The 24,353-nt window shown below is 39.5% G+C and overlaps 1 protein-coding gene across 5 annotated transcripts in view; it reads left to right on the top strand.

Annotated features, from left to right (window-relative positions):
- CYRIB (CYFIP related Rac1 interactor B) overlaps nt 1-24,353 on the top strand; it is a 97,732-nt gene that overhangs the window by 43,951 nt on the left and 29,428 nt on the right. For 4 of the 5 annotated variants that reach the window (XM_051778537.1, XM_051778536.1, XM_051778535.1 and 1 more), the window contains exons 2-3: nt 9,938-10,010; nt 22,783-22,819. The gene's annotated coding sequence lies outside the window, so the exon portion shown is untranslated. Of the gene's footprint in view, nt 1-1,281; nt 1,416-9,937; nt 10,011-22,782; nt 22,820-24,353 lie in introns of all 5 variants that reach the window. The other variant, XM_051778539.1, reaches the window with a different exon arrangement.

Genomic DNA, 24,353 nt, shown 5'->3' with positions numbered 1-24,353 from the left:
CGATCAGCAGTTTGGATTTGCATGATTTTTTTTTAATTATTATTCAAAGTAGTCTTAATAAAAGATTTTTTGGGGGCAGAACTATAATGTACATATTGAAGTGAAGTTACTGTTTGTTATGTCCAGAATTAGACTGGACTGTCTCAAGTGATTAGTTAACTTCTTACTGTCTGTAGGACCTTATCTTAAAGGCTTAAGAAGCTCAAGTATTCAGCAGTAAAGCAGTAACTTCCATTATTTTTGAGGTTGATGGATGAGAGTTTAACAAGAATATCTTTGTTAGATAGGAATGCAGTGTCTGATTTTTGGAGTCTGTACTGCTTCAGCAACTTCTGTCTGTAACATGATGTAGTGCAGAGATTTTGGAGGTGTTCTGCATGTGTGCCTCACCCAGTGTATCCTCACTGACTGCCTTGAAGGGTCACTAAATAGCCTCCTCTGTGCTTACCCCCTTCAAGATTCATTCATTGCTGCCCTTTAGTAACTCTTGGTGTAGCAGAATTCAAAGACTGCACACCTGGCTAAAGTCCTGCTCTGCTTAGTGTTGGATGTTTTGCCTCATCACTAAGAAAGATAAGATAAGAAACTGGGGCACAGCAACGTTAATTACCTGGAAGCAAATAGGAAGTCTGTAGTAAAAACAGGGATGAAATGCGTTTCCCTTTTAACTGCAATGTTAGACTGAGATTCTGTATCTGAATGATTCCTAACAAAACATCTTTATAAGATAGTAGCAAGGTTACTAATAGCCTGTGGAACTCTTTTAATTTCTCTACAGTGATACGTTAACTGAAAGTACATCCAAGTGAAAACCTTTCATTCTTTCAGATTTGGAAGATCTTAGTCATTGTTGATGGATTTTTGTTTTTTGTTTTTTTTAATATTATTTTTTCTGATACTTGTATTTTTAAGCAAATAACTAATTTTCCACAAAAATATGGTAGATGGGGGCTGAGAAGGCCAACATCCATTTCTAGATTTGAGTGGTAAAATAATGAATAAGTTAATGTTTGTCTTGTTTTAATCTTTAAAAACCAGACTAATTTTTATTGAAAGACAGAAAAGCTACAGGAAACCTCTTGATCAGCAAAAGGGGTTTTGCATTGCTCTTTATGGAGTCAGCCTCCCTTTGTTATTGTGCTTTCTGTGGTGCTTATGGCAGTACCATAAGGTAAAAGTAATTTTATAGTTTAGCCACGGTGACAAGCATATCTTTATTAATGAGATTTATTGTTATGTAAGTCTTCTCACTTCCTCTGTCTTGTTTTTGTCATATTCCAGTATTCAGAGATTGCTGGAAAATGTCTGCTGTGTTGGAAAGTTCCTGCTACAGGAGGTTCTGCTATAAGAACACCCATAAATCATCCAGTTCTTTGGCACTGTCTTTGCCACATGAGATGTCCCTGATAAATTGTGTAAGTTCATGTATAGCAATGCAAATAATTCCATAGTAGGTAATGTTTGTTCTAGCTCATGCTGGGCACAGCGACCCTCACACTAAACCCTGTCTATTGTGAAAGTTAACTAGCCTCACTTATTCTGAGACTCCTTCCCACACAGATGATATGGAAGCTTTCTGTAGTTGAAGCCAGCAAGGCTTCAGTCAGTCCTGTTACAGCAGATGATTTAACTTCTCTGAGTGCTCTTAACTCTGTGTGTGTGTAGCCTTTTCCTGTCAGCAGCCAGACACGTATATGGTGTGCAATTAATCTGTGCATCTGTACGCCATCCAACACGCCCTGTAGGCACTGAATCATAGTCCTTGAACAGATGAGTACTACAGCACCACGTGACAGATCCAGTTTCTTCCTAGAAGGCATCGATGGTGCGTGTGCACGCGCTTTCATTTATACCTCTCACCAAGCTGGAGTTTCCTCCTGGGCTTCTGTTACACAACTCTTGTCACACTTTTCCGGTTACCGTGGCTCTGAAGAGCTCAGGAACCTCTGCCTTCCATTTGGTTGGACATTAACCTCATACGTGGCGCTGCCCATGCTCTGATTGCACGGTGTGGGAAGGGCCCTGTGGGTTTCTCCTGAAGGAGCAGCCTGAAGCACGATCTGCCTGTAGAGCAGCTCTCTCATCATGTGGTTTGATGGAGTCCCTGATCTAAATTTGGAGACTGCAAAAGCCAGGCACCTTGATTTCAAGTCTGGTTACGCTTATTAGTACAATTTATCCCTGTTACTCAGTGGTACTCTTGAACCTGGTGGTCCTAGGACTTTTTTGTGATGCCTGAAGTCCTTGTACTAATGATACTCTTGTTGTGTGTGTATCCACTTGCAAATTAATGGTTAGGAGGTGAAGGGAAGCTGCTATATATGCATGTCTGCTGTTGGAGTTTTACTTATGTACAGCAACTTCGTGTCTACCAGAATTATGCTGGCCATGATTCCCCAATTTTATGTGATACAGTTCCTTTGCTTCTTGTGTGTATTTAATTGAGTTTTATGGCTGCATTTCTTCGTAAAAAACTCTATGTCAAAATCCATTAGTCTTCAGGTAAGTCTTTCTAGCCTTATTGTAGCAAAAAAGCTTTGTAGTGTGACAAATCTCTAAATAAAAATATTGGGTTTTTTTATTTGACCTCTGTTCCAGTATAAAGTTTGAGTTGAAAAGCATGAACTGATTCCCTTGTTGCAGTCTCTAGAACATGTATGTGACTATTTGAGTGTTGGTGTTTGTTATTTCACTTAAGCAGAAAAATGTAAGACTTGTTCTTAAATGCTTCCTTTGTTACTCCAAATACAGGGTAATATAGAAAAATTGTTGTGCTCTCAGTGCAGACCTAAATAGGAGGATGTGAGAGAGTAAGAATGGCTTAAAATTCATCAGATTTCCTGTGCAGAAACAGGAGTCCAGTTGCCTTTAATGTCTCGCTAGTGAGAAGCGGATGTAAAAGCTGAGACAGCCTGCAGACAACCTTCTGGGGGTAAAGCTTCCTACTCCAAGGTCTCAAAACATAAGCTTGGCAGTATTTTTTTTTTAAGCAAATATTGGTTCCTAAAAAGATCGTTCAGACTGCTTAAGCTAAGAGCTTAAACTATTTACACATCAGATAAAGTTAGGTACTGTAAACATCGCTAAGAGCTGGAACTAATTCCTGCCTCTCTGTAGAGTAGATAACAAGCTTGTCTAAATCCAGAGGAATAGGAAACAGGAGGGGAAAAAAAAGGATGTATTGACCAACTGTCCAGAACTGGGGATTCATAGCATCTTTCCTCTGTCCTTCCCTCCTCTTCAGAGGTTTTAAATGGTAGACATAATAACCTACTGATGGTAGCATAAGGGACACTTCACTCTACCCTCTATTTGAGGAGTCTTTAATTTATTGTCTACTTGTGAACCAGGCTGGTGCCTCTCTTCCAGCTGAGACTGGGACACTTTATGAGTAAAAATATGGAGGATGCTGAAACTGGGACGTGTTATGAATAGGAGTTTAAGGTGTGCATCCAGGAAAGACTAAGCACAGCAGAGCCTGGTGAGAAGGAATTTTGTGAAGTGGGGGAAAGTCTTTGTCCAATGGAAATCTTAAACTGTGCTTGGAGTTGGGATATGCAGCTTCTATCCTATGGTTACAAGCTTTAACTCACTGAAGGGTTTGTGTAGCTTGCTCATAACTTTAGCTAAAGCTCTTAGAAAGCAGAACTCCTGGTCTGCTGATTCTGGTCACACAGGGACCTTTTATTGTGGATAGCAGAAGAATTAGGACTGGTCTGATGTTGATTCCATGGGGTAATTCCTGGTTTCTGCTGCAACATAATTCAGTGCGTCAGTCGAGTGTTGTGTATCCAAGGAGAATACATTAACTGAGATCTGGGGTCAAAAGATATGTGGTGCCTGTACTTGAGAGGGAAGAAGCATTCTGGGTTGTGCCTGTTCTCTGCATGACAAAAAGCAACTTGCTCCTGACATTTCTGACTAAGTTTGTATGAGTTACATGATCTGAACTTGATTGTCTTCCTCCTTTGTATTGTATCAAGAACATTCTCTCATTGGGAGTAGGAAAAGATTAGTCCTGTTTCAGTCTCTGTGTAACTGTATGTATGTGCCCTTTTCAGCCTGCTATGGAAACCTGCTCCGTAACTAATCTGGAGAACATGTCATCTGTGTGCTGCCTCTTCATCTCTAAGTTGAGTCACTCTAAGGGCTTTAGTCACTCTCTAAGGAGTAGCTCTGTTTTAAAAGGGAACTGGAGAAAATACTCATCATGTTTTTTCTAGTCCAGCATCAAATATATTCTTCTCTACCCATAGTTAAACTTTAAGCCTGGCCTCTATAAGACTATTCAGATGATTGGCATCATTACAGCTCCACTTCCACATTTGTCTTTGAAACAGAGGAATAGGCTCATTATATGGCTAAATGGAATAGGTATTTAGCAATTTCAGTTTGGTTGGTTTTTTACGTAAGAGCTACCTTCTTATTGCTGCATTTACAGTAAATATAGGCATAGGTTCCTGAGCTCCAAGAAGCTGGGTGAATAAGGGCTTGAAGGTAAGTCTGGTGATAGAACTTCTACAGTGTGAGCAAACTCTACTGGAACTGAAGCATGCACTATTCCCAATTGTAATTAATAAATAATTTTTTAAAAAAGGTGATAAGGGTAGTCACCTGCTAGGATTCAGTCTTTCTGTAGTACTTAGAGTTATTTTGAAAAGCCTGTGTTTTTAAGGGAAGTTGCTAAACCATGCCACAGTACTGAACTTGAAATATCAAGTCCAGTATTTGAAAGCTGCAATACGGCACTGACAGGAGAAAGTATTTACAGATGGAAATCCTTTCTATGACTTTGGAATAATTATCAGAGGAAAAACTGGTCAGTGCTCTGCTGGTAAATTATACTTCAATGAATGCATTGTGTTGGGCTGATAATACTTTAAACCTGTGACAAATGTTTGCTGTGGGACAAAGGAAGGTTATGTGTGTCTTTTCCCTTCGTGTCTTTGCAACTCTTAATGAACTGGACGATCTTCATTTACACACAAAATTAGCTACTGGTACATTAATATGTTTTGTTGTTTTGTAGATCAAACCTATAAGGTATAGCATGCTTAAATCTTGTAACTGATGCTGTTCTGGTGAATGAAGAAAAGTAATAATTTGATGTTAAAAATGGTCAAGGTGTCACTAGAGTGCTGTGGTGTTACATGGAAGCAGAGCTACAGTCTTCCAGAGGCAGATAGTCTTAACTTTGGAATGTGTCTTAGCATCAGGGTTAGTAACTGTATGATGTACAGGTGAAGCTCAGACTATTGAGTTTTAGTGTAATTACTTTGATCTTAAACACTTGGTTTCATTTCTGTCCTGGAAATAAAGGAATGAGAACTTACTTTTTCAGCTGTGTAGAAGTAAATTTGGAGATTTTTTTCATAGTTCTCTGACTACCAATTCTTCAGATCACAGGAGAATTTTTCTCTTTCCACTGAAAATTAAAGTTTTGGCAATATGTGTTTGTAAGGGAAAAAGTAGTCTGTATCATTTTAGTGAGCTATAAAATTCTCGAGTTTTGCTTGTCATGGAACTATCTGTGAATTCTAGTATTTGTAGGTGTTCCTGTTTTTGTAGGATACTGATTGTGTTGCTTTCTGCCTCTTCTTTTGTAGCTGCCTTATTATGAAGAGTAGCCTGCCAAAAGCTCTGCAGAGATTATTTTGACTGCTCAATGTATGTGCTGTGTTATGTCTGACAACAGAATTGTTTGTAAACTACCATAAGCCTTCTGACACTTAGTTATCTTTATGGCTTATTTTTTTTCTTTAACTCATTTTGTATACTCTGCTTTTCAGATATCTCTTATCATGGGCTGTTGTCTCTAGATGTCTGTTGTGATCTTGTGTCAGGGAGGATACATCACCTTGAATCCACATTGCTGTCTCTTCTATGCATCCTATACTTTGAGCTAAGCAAAATCAAGCACAGGCAAAGAGGATGTATGTAATGAGGTTTTTAACCGTGGTTCATGTCTATACAACAGTGTTGGGCATACAGGCTACTTGGAGAGGTGGAGTTACTCCTAAATGTACTTCAGACAAAGCTTTTGAGTTGAAATAACCTGCATGTTAAGTTGTGAAATCTAAATTTGTCTGGGCCTTTGAAGAGGCGCCGTGTAGGTTACCAATAACAGAGGAAGTGAAATGGCATCTCAGGCCACCCCAGATGGTCACTTCAGTAGTGTCCTTGGGAGGAGAACTGTCCGACTGGAACAAGGCAGAGACCAGGAGTGTGTGTTATTGGGTCAGCAGTTGAGGGTTTGGGCAGAATTTCAGGACAGATTTTGACCTGTTTCCCTCTGCATCTCAGCCCTGAGTCATCCCTGTAACCTGCTTGTGAAGACTTGTAGCCAGCTCTGACACAGGGCTTACCTGGGCTGTCAGTGGCAGTCTTGCTTTAATGGTGGCAAAGACTGCAAAATTAGTTATGTTAACTTCAAGCCCCTACATAGAAGCTGCTGTATCTGATGGTAACTGCCTGTTTTGCCACAGTATTTCAGTAAACTCTTGTATGGAGTACCCTGAATTTCTCAGTATAACCCATTACCTCATATGTTAGTGGCTTTGCCCTTCTCTCCTGAGGACACAACCATTAATAAATTTCTCAGAAGTCTTCTTCCTTATAGCTTAAATGAGTGCAAAACTTGGAGGCCTGAGAATCAGTGCTGTGACTCTGCCTGTTGGAACATGTACACCCGAGAAAAGCGAACACTGAGATTCACAGAAGGCTCTTTGCATCTTCATCGTTAATGGTTTTCTTGAGCATGAATTTTATATAGAGCATGAGATTTAATCAGGTGCTGTACTTCAGAGTTTAATTCCACCTTCCCCTTAAGTGACAGAACTAATGAAATAAGGGATGGTCACTTAAATGAATAGATGAAGTCTCCCTAATTTAGCAGTAACAAGTGGGTTTATTGTCTGCTTCCTTCTTTTGAACTCCCCATCCTATAAAGTTATGCCAACACAGTGTGTGGAGGGCAAGCAAGGATATCTCCTGGGAATGAGCTTACTCTTTTGTTGTTCACCTGCTATTCTCATTAGCCTGTCAAAGAAACTGTGTTAATTTGCTCCACAAAGGTCTACTGAAGTTGAGAAAATTAGTTTGTGAACAAATTTTATCTGAAAACTAAGATGGCACCTAATTTGATTTTTCTCAGCTGTGTTATTTTTGCCATAGGTTACAGTTTGGGTATCTGTTGTTTAAAAAAAAAAAAAAAAGCTCTCCTGACAGGTTTTATGGACTGAACCGGATTAATCTAGATCATGTATAAGGAATTGTTGCCTTGAAAGCTGCAGAGATCTTCCAAAGGGATCACCTGTCTGCAGCTTTCTCTGTGTGATCCCACTCCAGCACCCCTGTGTTTCCCACGTGCAGTGCTGCTCCTGGCCAGCGTGCCTGTGCAGCAGCCTCTTACCTCTCCAGTTCCTCCTGTCACACCAGGCTTTATCCTTTGACCAGCACTGGCAGATGATGTAGTTCCACTGCTCATGGATGTTTCCATGATCCCTCCAGTCCACTGTTACCTACAGCTGTTTTGCAGGTTGAGTTTTCCCATCCAGAATTGCTCCACAGCTGTTGCTGCTGCCACTTGCTTCCCTTTCTCACCTAAAGGCCAGTCTGCAGGAATGGGTTGCCAGGGAGAAGGAACTACAGCATGGGAAATGCTGAGCAGCCAGGAGTGGGGTCAGTGCAGGACTGGAGGGGCAGAAGAGTCTCCAGCAGGCTTAGGTATTGCTTTCAGTAAAACAAACTCCTGCATGTGTCTTCAGGTAGTTAAAATCTCAGAGATTGAACCATTTGAATTCGGCAATATGATTCTGTGTGCATTGGTCCTGTGGAAACATAACAAAATTTCTGTTAAACAAAATGATCAGTCACGCTTGGAAAAAAAAATCCATTTTGTGGTACTGCATAGGAAGCTTTTCATACTGTAGTGTAACAGGGTAGAAGGAAGTGCTTTTGTGGAATATGTTGAAGGAACTTGCACATGTGGCATTGCATAAATGGTCACTCAGGCAGCAGGACTTTCAATCCTGTTACAGGATGTAGGAAGTGACAGAACTGCTCTGCTCAGCTCTTGCCAAGCAGCATGAGTGGAAGGACCTTATGGCTTCCATTCAGAAGTTTTTAAGGGAATTGTTAACTTTATACACTTGCCTGGGAAGAGGACTGTAAATGAAAGGGATTGAAATTGGGTAGTAAAACAATTGTTAAAAGAAAGCCTATGCTTCTAACAGAGTGAATAAGGTGTTTTGGGTGTTTTTTAGATTTCTCCTTCTGCTGGAGAGAGAAATAGTGCTTATTACGACATTTACAGGAAAAAAAAAAAAAAGAAAAGACCACATTAATTTGGCAGACACTTGCTTATCTCAGGTGCTGCCTTGATACAAATTGGCAGAAGTTATTGTTTTTTAACATTTTTCTCTCTTTTTTTTTTTTTTTTTTTGCTTTTCAACTGTCTGTTGCAACTGTTTGCTTCAGTGTAGCTGTGAATAGGATCCCTTGATTTTATTTGTCAATTAAATTTTGCATAGTATCTCAGAGTACTTGTTCTTCTGAGCTGTGCTTTTCAGGTTGCAAGTTTTTCCTTTGTGGAGAGGGCAGGAGGCAATGGGTGGTATCTTTTGATGGTAGTTTTCACTGTGACTAAAATCATTCCCCAACCTTGATACTTCATAGCTCTTCCCCTTCCCTCCGTGCTTCCCGAGCTGGGACAAATCAGTGATGTTATGGCCTTTGTGACTGGAAAATTCACTGCAAAGCAACGTAGTTTTTGTCAAATCCTTGTTAATCAGGATTACCTGATGAAAGAAGAACTGCTGATAGCTGATTAAATACAAATTAACACTGAATTTTTCATACCTCTTCAACTGGATTTGAAATGACAAGACAGGGATTTTATATTTCTAAAACAAGTTTGTGCTAAAAACAGATGCATTGCAGAATCTGCCTGCTTTGCTGTAGAAGCAGAAAGAGAATTGGAGTGCAAAATGAGAAGATCACTTTTTGAAAGAAACCTTGAGATGTGACATATTAGAAGGGTGGATTCTGGTACCAGGAACACCCGAAGTAGGAGCAGCAGTGGTTTTACTGGAGACAGGTTAAGTGGCAACGCTCCAGTATTTAAATTAGCTGAAATCCCTCAAACAGAAGCAGCCTACAAAACCTCAAAGGGATAAGGTTTATGAACCTTTCACCACAATAGAAAGGTGCCAGTTTTGACCAGTTCATCATCCAGTTACTGTACTAAAAAAGGTAAACTGCTGTAGAAATCTGCTCCAAATTAACTTAAACACCCTTCGAATGCTTGCAGTGGAATCTGTGCTGCATTTCCATAGGAAATGCTGTTTTGTCTGACCATACAAATAATGTTTTTTTTTCTAAACTAGAAGATTAGTTTTGAAGCAGGAAATCCTGGTTAACATACAGAAAGTTCAGAAAGGTAAAAACTTTCACTGGCTGCATTTTTCTTTAACTGATGAAAACTGTAGCAATGAAGCATTTTTTCCCTGTGTGCAATATGTATATATATAACACTGTAAATAAAGCTTGAACAGAGACCTACTTTTTTTCTGCTGCAATTATGTGTAACTTGGCTCCGTAATGCAGAGATGTAATGCTCTATTTTTTGTGCTGTAACTATATGTAACTTGACTCGGTAATGCTGAGATGCAATGCTCTATTTCTGATGCTTGTGATCATGGCTGGCTAATGGCCTTACTGACTGAGGGTTTGTAAGGATGCCTCTCCATTCACTTGTAATGTCACTTCCATAAAATAACAAGTGTTTTTGAAATTGATGTGTTTTATTTGCATTCCTGAGGAATTATGTAGGTTCCTTGGCACTGCAGGACCAACTTTGATTTACCCCTGGCACTGGCTTATGTGATGGAAATGCTATATATTATTTGTGTTTAATGGGATTCTTCTGTTTTTTCAGATCTGAAGACGAGCTACTGCATTGATTATCTGAAGAAGTCTCTGTTAAGACTGCAAGAAGAGACTACCAGCTGGTAAACATTTCCTTAGGTTTCTTTTCTTGTAGAATGTTTCTTAGTTTTCCATAATATTTTAGGCCAAGAAGTACAAAGTATTATTGTATATATTTTGAATCTTTTGAAAGCAAAAAGTAGCTCATGCAATATTTTTTTTTTCTAACTGTCTGTAGCTTACCAAACAAAAGACTCAGTAGCAGTGGATAACATGTGGGTATTTAAACTGGAATACAAATTGGTTAGATTCCTGTTCTCTCGGTAGGAGAAGAAAGACTGGGTTTTTTTCCTGTATTGGCACATTAAACATTGTCTATTTGCCTTTTTAGCTGAGAGAAATACAATGCATCTGTACCCTGTCCTATATAAATATTATTTGAAGTGTGGTAGTGCAAACAGTGAAACTTCAAATCTGATGCTTCAGAGTCTGGAGAGAGAAGAAAGGAAGCTTTAGCAGAAGTTCAGATGCTTTGGAAGATGCCATTAATGTGCTTGTAATTGTTCAATGGCTGTTTGGTGAAGCATAATTTTCACTGAAAATAATATAATAAAACTAAGGATGTCTCGTAATTTCCAGGCATTTAAAGTCGTGTGCAGGCTGCCTGTAGGTTCAGAGTGGTAAAAGGATCATCAGTGAAGAGCTATGACCACTTAACAGCAGTTTGCCAGCCCATAAGCTAATTTGTTGAGCTATGCTATTACAAGCAATCACAAGAAAACATGAGGATTTAGGACATTTGAGTATGTCTTGGTGTTGATAGTGGGTACCAGATTTACAACTCACTTTTCAAATAATTAATGTTATGCATGAAGTAGCAGTTTTCCTCTGTAATTATACCTTACTATCTACCTTCTATGAAACTTGAATCCTACCTTTCTGTTTATTTCTACCACTTGAGCTCCAGGGCTTAGTAAACTTGTGTCAAGAGGGTTCTCAGCCCAGAATGGGGTGATGCAGCTGGGTTCAAGGATGAACATGGAAAGAAGCAGTATCCTAGCCAGTAAGAAAACATTGAACTTTTATCACTTATGCATTTACAGATGCTTTATTAATCTTCACTTACGAGTTAATTTGCCTAAATTTTGTAAGCAATTGAGGATAACTTCATGAAGTGTTGTGTGGCTGTTGCAGAGAATATTAAACTACTGTGTTCTGTTACTCTGCCAAACCTAGATTAATGATAGGAAAGTTTTGAAGGCTTATAGTGGTCAATAATGTACATGTTAGAAGTGACGTAGTAAAAACAATGCCTGACTTCTTAGTCTTTTTTTTTTATATAAAGATGACTTGCATAGTACAGCTCTTTGTGAGTGGTAATTTCAACAGCTTTGTTGACCATGTAAAGTTGCAGCTCCTGAAGCTAAAATGCATATGATATTCCTTTCCAAGTACTTAGTTTGAAAGTGCATGTCCTTAAACTTACAGGAGAAAAAACCTGTGGTGTGTAGTGTGTCACCATTTGAGGTACCAAAACACTGCATAGCCAACATAAGTTTTGAACCACGTTATAATTATCTGATAGTAATTTTTAGGTTATTACTTTAGATTATTTTGATGGTATATGATGTGAATAAGTAATGTTTGTCTGTCACTAAGTTTGGGTTCATAGCTTGCCCCATACAGAAGACTGAAAAGCCCTTTAGCCTAGAAGCAAAGGACCTTCTGTCCTTTTCCCTGCTTTGGCTTCCTTCCCACCTCATCATCTCCCCATTTCTCTCAGAGAGAGAAGTTTAACAGGATGGCCATGCTGACTGAACTGGCTAGTTCTATAAAGTTGTTCTTTGTCTGCAACTGTGGTAAAGTATTTGTCTTAATTCAGCTTAGTTTGTGCTGCACAAACTTGATTTCACTGTCTCCAGCATTAACTTTGATCTGGGAAGACTGGAGTTGAGAGCCTGCTGAGCTCTACTGCATTTTAGACCTGACGCAGGTCTCAGCTCAGACCCCCAACTCTGGGAACGTGCTGAAAAGAGAATGTGACACACAGATGCTGCATCCCTTGGGGCAGAGTGTGTCTGGTCCTTGAAGTGGTGCAGACTATCCCAAGTGCGTGTGAGACATGCATGCCCATCTTATCTGGGTGGTATTTCTTCTGGTTAGGATGTTTCAACTGTCCATTATCACAGACACTGAAGAACATATAAAATTTTAGTGTTTGCCCTATTTTTCATGTATTAGCTGTTCTTTTTCATTATGCTAACTTACTTGTATGGGATTATTTTCCAGAGTATCAGTCATTCAGAAAAGATCTTGATAATTGTCTCCTGCTTTGACGTATAATCTCTGATAATTATTCACTCTCATTTTATAGCTTTATCTCTTATATGCAGCCTGAACTTTTCTGCATCCTTGAAGATTTAAAAATCTTTCCACACAACTTAGAATTGTTCCCCTAAAATGATGATAGGGAGATGTTTTGAGCAAACTGATTAACGTTGTGGAGTCTTTGTTCAAGGACTAATATTGCACTGTTGGTGGATTAACAGGTTTTGCATTTATGCTAATTTTAGTAAATATGAAAACACCTTCAGTATTATGTTTGCAAAGTGGAAGCAAATGCATACCTGTCACTTTATTAATTTTGAGAACTCTTTGTTGTGGCTTGTGCAGCTCTCATAAAAGTAGCGTTTGTCTGGCTGACACATCTTTAAATGTTTTGTTTCGTCTTGGGAAGAATCTTTAAAATCTCTTCAGTAACAATGTGAGTCTTTTAGTGCAAAGCCCTTCATATGTGTTAAATTTAAAAAGAGCAGAAAAGCTTTTTGTACCCTTAACTGTGTGCCTGAAAAAGGTTAGAAGTGAAGGATCTCATTCAGAATAGATGCTGTATTGAGTGAGGCCTTATTGCATGTGTTTACAGTCTTCTGTATGGCTTTGACTGTTGGGAAGTTTATGTAAAGTCAAATGTGCTGCAAAAAATATAAAGCAAGGTTCTGTTTTGTTTTGCTCAGTGCTAAATGTTAAACAAGGAAATAGGTGTTATAAATGTGCAGCTTTTAATGGGTGCTTTCAGAAGGACTTTTTTTTTTTCTGGGAAACATATGGAACCAACATAGAAAGTGGCAAAGTTACAAATGCTTCTGAGCAGTTTGAAAAGCTTTCAGTGCAGAGTCTACCAGATACCAACAGCAGAGTAATATGGGAACATGGGGGTAAAAGAATGTTATAGGTTAGAAATCTGAGGGGAGGAATTTTTCTTCCCCCTTCCCCCACTGTAGGAAAGATGGAGTTTGAATGGAAAGGGGGGGCAATTAGCTTTACAGAAGAACCTAGCTGGCCGAACTGCATTCCTAATGGATGGCCCATCTGAGGCTGGGGGGAGAGGGGAGGAGTTTTGGGGGGGTTGCTGGCTCTCCTCAGAAGGGAGAAGTCAGTTTGCTGGGTTCTCTCTCTGGGATGGACCCGGCCCCGGGCACGGAAAGGAGCGAGAGAGTGGGAGCTTCACCTGTGCGGACAGTGCCATCGTGGGAGATGAGAGGGGAGCCCCGGAACACACAGAAAAGGGCAACTCTAAACCCGGGCAGATGGAGCTCCTTCAGCCCTGTAAGGCCATCCATCTAAGAGAAGGTCACTCTAAACAAACCTACGTCCTGAGGACCTCACTGCCACCGTCCAAGCTCGCTCGACCCCGGCAGATGAACCTTAGGATTAAAGGGTGGGCTCAGTTCAGTGCACGCTGTGTCTCACCTAAAAAATCCATTGCACAGGCTCAAAGGCCTTACCCGCATTTGCAAAGCCCTGTATCACCAGCGCGCTTGTAGCAAACATGGGCAGAGACCTTTCCCAAATCTTCATTTGCCAAGACTGGCCGTGATGATGATGATGATCTCTGGGACAGAGACGGGGTAGCTGTCTTTGTCTCCAGGTCAGACGTGCTGTGTTTTCATCGGAGAGTTTTTGTGCTCACTGGGAGAAAAAGGAGGAGCCTTGAGACACCATCATCTGAGGACAACAGTGAGTTCTGTGGGGGTGGACTGCTTTCCTTTCCCCCTTCTTCCATTGGGGGAAGGGTCCCCATTTTCTTTTCGGCTTCTCCCGTGACCCGAGACCACCCCCCAGGACCCCCATCCCTGTGTGGTGACCACCAGAGCCCAACAGTGCCCCTGCAGGTCACCACGAGAACTGCAGGCTCTGAACAGCCAGTGACCCAACAGCGCCCCCCGCCAACTGTGATTAGAACTGCGCTAAGGACAGAGAAGTATTCAGGCTTCTTCTTTTGTTTGAAGGGGACGTTTTGAGTACAGGACTACTGTCTAAGTTTTTTTGTGTGTTCCGTTACTGTTCTTGCTAACATAACCCTTTTAATAAAGGGTTGTTATTTCTTCTGTTTTTTTCCAATCCACACTTCCTCGATTAAAGCCTCTTAATTTTGAATTTAGAATTGCTGAGAGAGAGAAGTTTTGTTTGTCTCATAACTCATCCTCTTTAGCAAACATTCCAGTCTCTTCAAACTGAGACAAATAGTAATCCACAACAATGAGGTTATAGACTGTAAATACATGAAGAAAAATTGATGTCTTTCTGACAACTGAAACCACTTTTACTTCCCATTTGTGCCAGTAGTTAAAAACAATCTCCTTTGGTGGCGTTGCTCTAAATATATTGTTGTTGGCTTGCCTGTAAATTGAGCAGAGCCTCTTGAATTGATTTGTCACCCATGTGAAAGTGGGTTTGTGGAAATGGTTCTTAGTACATGGAGTTCAAGTACTTCTTGTGTCTTTGACACTCAAAACATTGTGGTAGAAATTCTGATCATGTTACTGATATTCTACCAGCATGCATTTATTTTGTATTAGTGCCAGTATCTAAGGTAAGGAAGAGGTTCTTTTAGGCTGAACTGAGGTGTCTTCTACTTATTCGCTTTATTTTATCTTGGAGCTTGTTTTATATGGCTCACTGCAATAGCACAGGAATAGATTGAGGGGCTAAAAGCTTTTATGCAATTCTGTGGTTTTTTAAGTCTAATAGTGTGTATTATCAGTGTAAATAATCTGCCTGTGCTGAGGCAACTTAATGTGGTGTCTTTTCTCCCACGGTAGATGTACAATTACTTAAAACCTTGAATAAAGATTGTGTTAATCTGCAAACAATCAATGACAGGGTTTTTTTACTATAACCAGGCAGATTTCAGTGTAGACCTCTTCCAAAATATCCTTTTTTTACATGTAGTACTCCTACTGCAACAGTTAGTAGAGTAAGTTTAAAAAGAAGTGAGCTTTGAATTTGGTTTAAAGTCTCATTTAGTAAACTGTATTCTTCTTGAGACTTCAGCCATGTGGATTTGTTTATGAAGGTAAAGCTGCTATTTTTCTCTACCTGTAAATAGTAGCTCAGGACAACGTGAACTGTTTAATTCTGTTTGTCTGATGAGTCTTCAAATCAAAGGCATTAATTTAAGGATTGTTTTGACTTTTTGAAAAGTCACTTTTAAACAGACCAGCAAAATATGTAAACTTTTCTCATCAGAAAGACATTTGACCTGAAAAGCTTGTTGAGACAGGTGACTGGACTTTCGTATTAAGTGTTATGTGGTCTGTGCTATTACGTTAATGTCAGATATTACTTATTTCACTTCCTGACTTAGAGAAAGATTCTTAAATGATAGTTAAATGATAATTCTAGGTTTTGTGGTGGAAAGGTTGTTGGTTTAACTCTGTAGGGACTTGAACTGTAAACATGCAGTCCTTCAGATCTGCTTAGTATTCAGCTTATTGCTTGATCACATAACTGCAGCTTTATTATTTAGAATCATAGAATATCTCAAGTTGGAAGGACCCCCAGGGATCATCAGGTCCAGCTCCCTGCTCCTGGCAGCACTGCCACTAAACTGTATAACTAATAGCACTGTCCAGATGTTCCTTGAACTCTGACAGGCTTGGTGCCATGACCATTTCCCTGGGGAGCCTGTTCCAGTGACCAACCACCACTTCAGTGAAGAAACTTTTCCTAGTGAACCATTGGAAGTTCCTCTGATGCAGTTTGCCTCCCTCTAGCTGGGCAAGCTGGAGGTGCTTCCAAGGTGCTATGTGACAGTTCCTCTGTGTTTAGAAAGTGGTGTTTCCTGGCTTGTGGATGAGTTACACCTCGGAGAAGCTGCCTCTGCTGAGCCTTGCTTAGTGGGGCAGCACTAGGGACCCTGGGGGAAGGACTTAAAGTGAACTGCTTGGGTATCTCTTAGAACCTGCTCAGCCCTGAGTCTGAGAGGAGCATGTGGCAAAACTTAGTGCTGCTGGTTTCCGCAGGAAGGGCTTTTTGGGCTTTTAAAAATCTGATTTGTGTTCCTTGAAATCTGGAATATACAAATCCATTGTCTCTGAACAGCAGAGATGCTGCCTGGGATGCTTCCATAGCTATAGCATAATCAGCTTAAGTCTAAGTTCATCTTAGAGTTTTACCTATCAAGAGTGGAAACTAGGGGTTCAGCTCTCAATTTTTCATACTGTTGAGGAACAGCTGATGGTTAGAACTTGCTAAAACCAGGGAAAAGATCTTTAGCTGGTACATTACTGTTACTCTTCTTTGTTTGGTTTCCTTTCATGATAAAAGTGTAGCTGTTCATATGACCTAGTATAGTCCTGAGAAGAGTGATTTACCCTGAGTGTAGAAAATCTAGATTATAAGAAATAAGGACTCCTCTGTTCAAGTGCTGGTGAATAGGACTGTGGGTCTTGGGGTTGCTCAGAGCTGCTAATACACCACTAATAATGTTGAATGGGAAAGCTCTGCTGACCTTTCCTTGTCTTACTGTATTTGTTGCACAAGTGGATGATTATTGCTGCAAACTTCCTGGGACAGGGCATAGTTTCGTTTCTGTTATGCTGATGCTGAGTCAGAACTCTGTGTTAAACTGCCATATTCCTAATAAATTATATCATTTTTATAGCTTAAATAAGGAAGCTGATGAATCACTTAGTTGGTATTCAGGAACACTTCCCAGCTGGGTGTTAACAGCATCATAACAAAAAGAAGTATGGACTGTGGAAAATGCCAGGTAGTCATGGAAAACTTAAACATGCAATGGGGAGCAAATGGCGATATCATTTAAAGATGTAAAGATATCCCATATCTCTTCCTAGTTTAGGGATACTGCAGTACTTTTTTTGAGAATTGAAAGCCTAAATTCTAGAGAGTTCTTAAAAATTCTGCTTGTGTTATATACCTGGTACTAAATTCAGGATTTGGATTTATGAAGGTTCAAAAGAAATATGGGAGATAATATGCTACCAAAAATAGCAAGTTCAGTTGTTTGAATAATGAACTATTAGACACAGGATTTGCTTTAATAATTCTTGCAGGCTTTTTTAGTATTTTTGTACTTGCAGTAAAACCAGAAGTTGTGTAGCTTGGACTAAAATACCACCGTTCTACCCCCTACTCCATTATCAAAAAAAGCAAACATCACAAACAAAAACCCCCCAACTCTTAATTAAACAGTCCGAGGAGTCCCATCTTTGACTAAAATTCCTTATTTGTCTTCTGATTACCCATTTAATATTTAATATAACATTTAATATTCTCAACTTGCTTTGAGAAGTGAAAAAGTTTATTTGGACATATTTAAATTAACATTTTGATTTGGTTAAAAAATCTCTTGTACTTGGTGTTCAACTTGCAACTCCTTTTCTTGTTATGCAGGGCTTTGAGATGCAAAGATGAGGATTATGATAGTTTATTTTACTGTTTTCACTAAGCGAAAGTAATGGTTTGTTATGGAAAACATTTCTGTAAGTGGATGAAATATAAATTTTCATGCTGAATACTAATCTTGTGTATGTATGGATATCCTCTTATGCCATAGGAGCTTCTCAAGTATCTTTTTAGTTTTCCCTTTTTGTTTTTTAATTGGTAAAAGGGGTATATGTATATAACCTTGTCCCCTTCTTGTTAGCCTATAATCCAGTGTCTAAACTTATTTGAAATACTTTTTTCAGAGCAAACCTGACTGTTCTTTGCCATGTTCCTCTTGTAGCCAAATCTCCAGATAAAACTTTAGAGAAACTGGAACAGTGCTGTGTAGAATATGATTTATATTGGCATAAATGGATTTTAATCTGTGCATAAAGGACAGACAGCGTAATGTGTGCTTTTGGCAGGTGTCTAGCACAGGTTAAGATCTACAAGAAAGCTTTCAAGGAATCATTTAGGTTGGAGCGGATCTGGAAGATCTTCAAGTCCAGGCATTAACCCAGCACTGCCAAGTCCACAGCAATATAAGCCAATACATTAACTGCAAAAGGGATTGAAAAAAAATCTTGTAATTAAGATCACATAAAACAAAGCTGCTATGCAATGCTAGCAGTTTAGAGAGAATGTATGTTGTAAAATAAATTATGAAAAATGAAATAAGTATGAAAATTACGATGGAACAGTAGGTGCTTTGATACATTCACAGACCATTTCTATCATTAAATTTTAAATTTAAAACATGAGTTTGAGTATAGCAATTAATGAGGTACTGTGACAGCACTGAGAAATTATATAGGATAGGGAAAGACTTACTATAACTCATGAAGTTTGAATATACAACTTAGCTTCAGAAGGACAAATGAAAATGGCTGGATTTGAGCTGAGGCTTTACAACCAGAAGCCAAAAAAAGTGGTTTTAAAAGTGGTTTTAAAAGCAGCCAACCAGTAGTTTTGCTCTTTATAAAGAACTGAGGTCACTTTGCAGTAGTGATAGACTACCTTTGTTTATCTTAATCTAATCTATGATTGCCATACAGATACAGAAGAATCTTTGTTTAGAATCACTAATGTTAACATCGGAGTTTGCATCCATTTAGCATTGAACCGTGGGCTCATCTGCAGATGCCCTGAAACTTCCTTTGAAACATGATCTTTGCTATGATTTATTGCTTTTATAGCTTTGCCATCTGTTATTATTACTGAAGTAAAAATCAAGTTTTATTACTAAATATTTCTTAGCTTTCTCTTTTTATTACCAACAAGATATAGGATGTATTTGACTTGCGGTTCTGTTTTGGACTGGGCTTGGGTTTTATGTTTTAATTTGTGCTTCTAAGGGTATTAGGGTTTTTTTGAGTGGTTTCCTCACACTGAATTAGAGACTGTAACTGAAGTAAGAGAGCAGGAGCATCTAAAAATTGCCAGACCAGGGTAGTCTTTGAGCTGGGTCCTGTTCTGTTCAGCAGTATCCATGGACTGAGAACATCTGTTCCATCGTCCATCTCTGGTTCACATGGATTTCAAGTTGGTAATGCTTACCAAGGGGAATTCTAGTGCAAGCTTGAACTCCAAACAAGCTATTTAAACATTTGCTCTGTGAAAAGTAGCAGTGGGTTATATTTTGAAGATTACTTTAGCCTGGGTGCCCAGTATTTCGCATGGAGTACGTGAATCCTGTGCAAACTTTCACTAATAAGTCAGCTTTAGGAAGTAATTATTTCTAGAGTTCCCTGATGAGCTGAGGTACCCATTAAGTACACAGAAAGTTATTTAGATTCTTAGTACAAAGTTGTTTTCAATTATTTCTTACTGCTCAGTGTTTTTAATTCTTAATAGACAGAAGAACCTGAGTGTTAGAAAGCCTGAAAAATCACTATTAATGTAGCAAATCTTGACTGACAATCACTGACAAGTCTGTGCTTGAGTGTAGAAGCATCTTAATTAGTTCAGTCAGGATTGGGAAGAAGATATTGGTTTCATACTGGAAGTTAATGATTAGCTGTTCTCATCTGAAATCTGTTTTCGTATGCTGCTGAGTTAAACAGCATCACTTCAATGTGAGGTGGATGCCCAAAACACAGGGCTTATTCAGTGGTTAGCCAGGTTTTTTTGGTTTTTTTTTAATTCCCAAATTTCATTATCCACGATGGTTTCAAGTTTGCTTAATGCATCTTTTATATTTGGGTACCATTTGAGTTGTGTCAACTTCGGGCTTTTCCTCTGGCAAACTGAATGATGCTTGGGTTTGTTCTGAAAACAAATAACTGCAGTTCAGATGATTCACTGGCCCTCTCTGATGGCCAGAGACATTTTCCCATTTTTGTTCTCCAACTGCTGTGGCAATTCCTTGAATATCTATTGTAATTGGCCTGAGATATTGGCATGTACTATGGCCTGTTTCTGCTGTGGTGAAGTTGGGCTGCAAGTCAAGGGGAGTGCGGGTGTGTGTAAATGAGATCCCTAGGATGGGATGTATTATCTTTCTTCTGTTTGACTCTATCAGGTAGTTAAAAAAGGAGGAGGGGGGAACTCGAAAAACAAAATCCTAAACAAAATCCATGAGCTATTAACCCATTGAATAAAGGTAATTTTCCTGCCCAGAGCTGCTCTTCTCTGTAATGTAACATTAAATGCTTGACCGCCTCAGAATTGCAAGCAGTTGAAAAATGCTGGGTCTGTATTACTCAATTTTCACTACCTATTAGTTTATATAGTGTACATGTCTCATCTTGTGCCTGTTGGCAGTACTTCTGTATTAATCTGCAGATCCAAACCTTGAGAATCAGTCAGAAGGAAGCTCAGAGGGAGAACCCAAGTTGTGCACTTTGAATCTGACAATAGACAGTTGTTGATTTAGATATTCCTGCGTCTGAATTAAGGTGCATCCAAAGTGCAAAAATTAATTGTGTAAAGAATCCATCACACCATTAATTTCACATCTGGCCGTTTTAATGCATCTTTACTGGCATTCCCTACTGACTGCTAGAGATCTGCAAGTCAATTTCTTATCCATTTATAAAAGTGCTTTATTATATTGCTTAGTGCTAAGCTCTAAATTTAAAATACCATGTGATGTGAAGTCACACTGTGCAAAAAAAAGAAATCAAATACCTATCAGAGTGCCAGTATAAACCAAGCCAATCAAGCCAAGCATCAGCTGTGCTTAGTCTGATCTGTTTTGCATGATGCTCATGAGTACTAAAAGATAGGAATCCAGTTAATGGATTCCTGTGCTAACATCTCTCTGCCTGTTATTGATGATAGTCCAACTGACCTATAATTCTCAGCTTTCCTGTCTGCTTCCTTTTTGCCTAATGGTTCTACTTGGTTTCTTCTCTCCTCGTACCTTCATTACCACAAGAGTCCTGTAAGACTTTGTTAATAATTAACTTTTAGTCATTCATTGAAGCCTTCAGGACAAGCCACCTGAGCATCAGCACACTGTTCTTGCAGGTGGTAAGTGCCTGTGTCCCTGTCCAGTATTGTGTCCAGAAAGATGGGAAGAGCTAAGCATTGCTTGTCTCTTTTGTAGTAATTTTACCAATTAGAAATGTGTATATATTTATTTAGTTATGAACTAGTAGTGTTAGGACACACTTTTTAAAAGTCCCTAGTTTTGCTGCTGTAGTGGGATTTTTTTTCTCATTTTAATATTTATTTCTGTTGTCCACTCATTCTAATGAATTTAGACTTGTCATTGTTGTTTATAGCTCAGTGAATTAAGTTGGACTTTCACTCAAAATAATCTTAACCAGAGCTCTTGACTACCTCAAAAATATTATTTTCAGGTAGAATTTTTTTAGTGTTCTTAAACACTTTGTCCTATATTATTTTTCTTGCACTCTTTTTCAGGAAATTAGCTTTTTGCTGTAGCGATGGGTCTAACTTTGGTTTCGGTTTCTCTTTTTGTGATGTCAGTCATGTTCAGTCCTTACCTTCAGGGGATCACTGCTTTTCATCCTGTGTTTGCTTTTTTTTTTTTAATTACTTTATCTCAAAGCACAAATTGACCAATTTGATGTCATGAGAAAGGAAAAAACCCAACCATATTTAAAATATGCCTGAGTGGGTGAGTTTTAGGGAATTGCGGCAGCTCTTACAGAGACAGTGCTGTTACCCATCTTTTTGTCCTGAAGTCCTGGGTAGTTACTGCTGAGACAGTGAGGGGAAGCTGAGTCAACTGGCAAAGGCAAAAGCAGATGCTACTCAAACTTAAAGAACCCTGCTCAAAGGGAAAGCTGCTCTGAGAGGGATGCATGCACTGGAAAGAATGGAGAGTTAAATTTCTGCGGTTCTAACAGTGTCTGACAGTCACCTTTTTGCTTGTGATCACTTCTCTGGGCTGTGAAGAGTTGGTCTCACTACATTCTCCACTCTACTTCCTACCTGTGGTGCTGTAGGTCTTCAGAGCCTTCCCTTGATAATGCTGCACTATTTTTTTCCCGTGGAGCTTTATGAGATACTGTAATACTCCATATCTTCTCCTTTAATCTGTACTATTAACGTCATTATTTCAGCCTTAAGACAGTGGCTAATGAAATGTACAGCACGCTGAGGCTGTCCAAGAACACTAGTTTTCTTTGTTAAGCAAATGGTTTTCAGTGGTCACTTGAAAATGCCTTTTCTGGAGGTCAGCATGCAAGACTTGAATTTTTTTCATGCGCACATTTGTGTGGTTTAATTAGAGTCTTGTGTGATTTTCTTGTTAAAGCAAAGTGAAATGCTTTAAAATACCATTTGCCACTGGTATTTTATTGCAACTTTGACTCTTTAGTACTTAAAATTATTCTGGAATATGTGTGCTTATGGATCATCTAACGTGGCAGCCCTTTTCCCTGAAAACACATTTGTTGCCAAATAATGGTGTTCCCTATTTATCTGTATGCCTAGAGATAAAACACAGCTCTGCATTCTATTTTTTGTAACATATTTTTCCAAAGTCACAGTGGTGTATAGATCCAGAACTATGATTATGAAGTAGATCCACAAAAACAGTATGTCAGGAACCAGATGTGTGTTTGCTTTTCCAAGGTTAAATAACATTGCATTTAAGACTCCTGGTGCAAAAGAATAAATTTTCATAATCTCTCTTTTCTTTTAAAACAGACTGGAGGCCAAGAACAGAGTGCAGCACTGGCAGTAGGTAAGAATTGAAACTTAACCTTGGTGAAAACACTCCTGAAAAATAAGCAAAATTGTAATATGTTAAAGGGCAGAAAATGTGACTGTTTGCATATTAACAATTTTCTCTTCAGGAACTCATTTCCCCTCATTTCCTTCTATAACTTTTGAAATTTTGTGGTGTTCACTAGGAAGTCCTGATCTCCAGCTGAATTTATACTTCTCTGATTAAAGTTGCTAAACCAGGCTGCGAGGGTTTGGTTTTTGCTTGTGCAGCACCTCACCACAGCCTGGTAATGATTTTGAAAACTCTGCACCATAGCAGTGTCAAGTCCCATTGTTTCAAGGGAGGTATTTTTGGTGTGCACAGGGTTTGGCCACATTTGTGAACATATCTTGGAAGATTATACAACTTCTTGAGAGTTATGAATGAATAGAGAATGTTTTGGTGTTTTTTTCTTTGTAAGTCTCTTCAGTAAAACTACTGTGTAACTTTACTCCTGAACCAGATGCCTTATGCCAGAAACCAGTACTCTGAACCAGCTTGTAAGACTGAAGAGGTAGCATATGCTCACATGAAGGTTTTAGCTCTTAGTTTTTTAACCTGCTGCTTGTTATTGGAGCTACTGCACAGAGTGTCTGTGTTATACTTCACTTTTACTGTGCTTTGCCAGCATAACTATCCGTCTTCTCTCAAATTGGGAAGGTAATGGTACCAAATGTGAGGTAGGATTTTTTTTTCTTCTGTCTTAGATTAATCATCAAAAAGCCCTTTGACAAAACTGATTTGTGTGGTGTGTTGACCTGGGCTGGATGCCAGGTGCCCACCAAAGCAGCTCTGTCATTCCTCTCCTCAACTGGGCAGGGGAGAGAAAATAGAACAAAAGGAGAGATCACTCATCAGTTACAGTCATGGGCAAAACAGCCTTGACTTAGGGAAATTTGTTGAATTTATAACCAATCAAATCAGAGCATGTTAATGAGAAGTAAAACGAATCCTAAAACACCGTTTCCCCCACTCCTCCCTCCTTACCAGGCTTAATTTTATTCGCAATTTTCTACCTCCTTCTTTGTGCCTCAGTATAGAGAGATGGGGAACGGGGGTTACAGTCAGTTCATCACATGTTGTTTCTGTGTCTTCTTCCTCCTCAGGGAGAGGAGTCCTTACCTTGCTCCAGTGTGAGGTCCCTCCCATGGGAGACAGTCCTCCACAAACTTATCCAACATGAGTCCTTCCCAAGGCCTGCAGTTCTTCGCAAACTGCTCCAGTACTGGTCCCTTCCATGAGGTTCAGTCCTTCAGGAACAGGCTGCTCCAGTGTGGGCCCCCATGGGGTTGTAAGTCCTGCCAGCAAACCTTCTCCACCGTGGCCTCCTCTCTCCACAGGGCCACAGACCCTGCGAGGAGCCTGCTCCAGCACAGGCTTCCCATGGGATAACAGCCTTCTCCAGGTATCCACCTACTCTGGTGTGGGGTCCTCCACGGGCTGCAGATGGATCTTTGCTCCCCTGTGGACCTCCATGGGCTGCAGGGGCACAGCTGCCTCACCATGACCT

Source organism: Manacus candei, unplaced genomic scaffold (assembly GCF_025592945.1).
Source record: "Manacus candei isolate 608988 ecotype Guabito, Panama unplaced genomic scaffold, ASM2559294v1 h1tg000013l, whole genome shotgun sequence".
Taxonomy (NCBI): Eukaryota; Metazoa; Chordata; class Aves; order Passeriformes; family Pipridae; genus Manacus; species Manacus candei.
The sequence above is the reverse complement of the archived record's forward strand: the minus strand, read 5'-3'. Positions and strand labels throughout refer to the sequence as shown.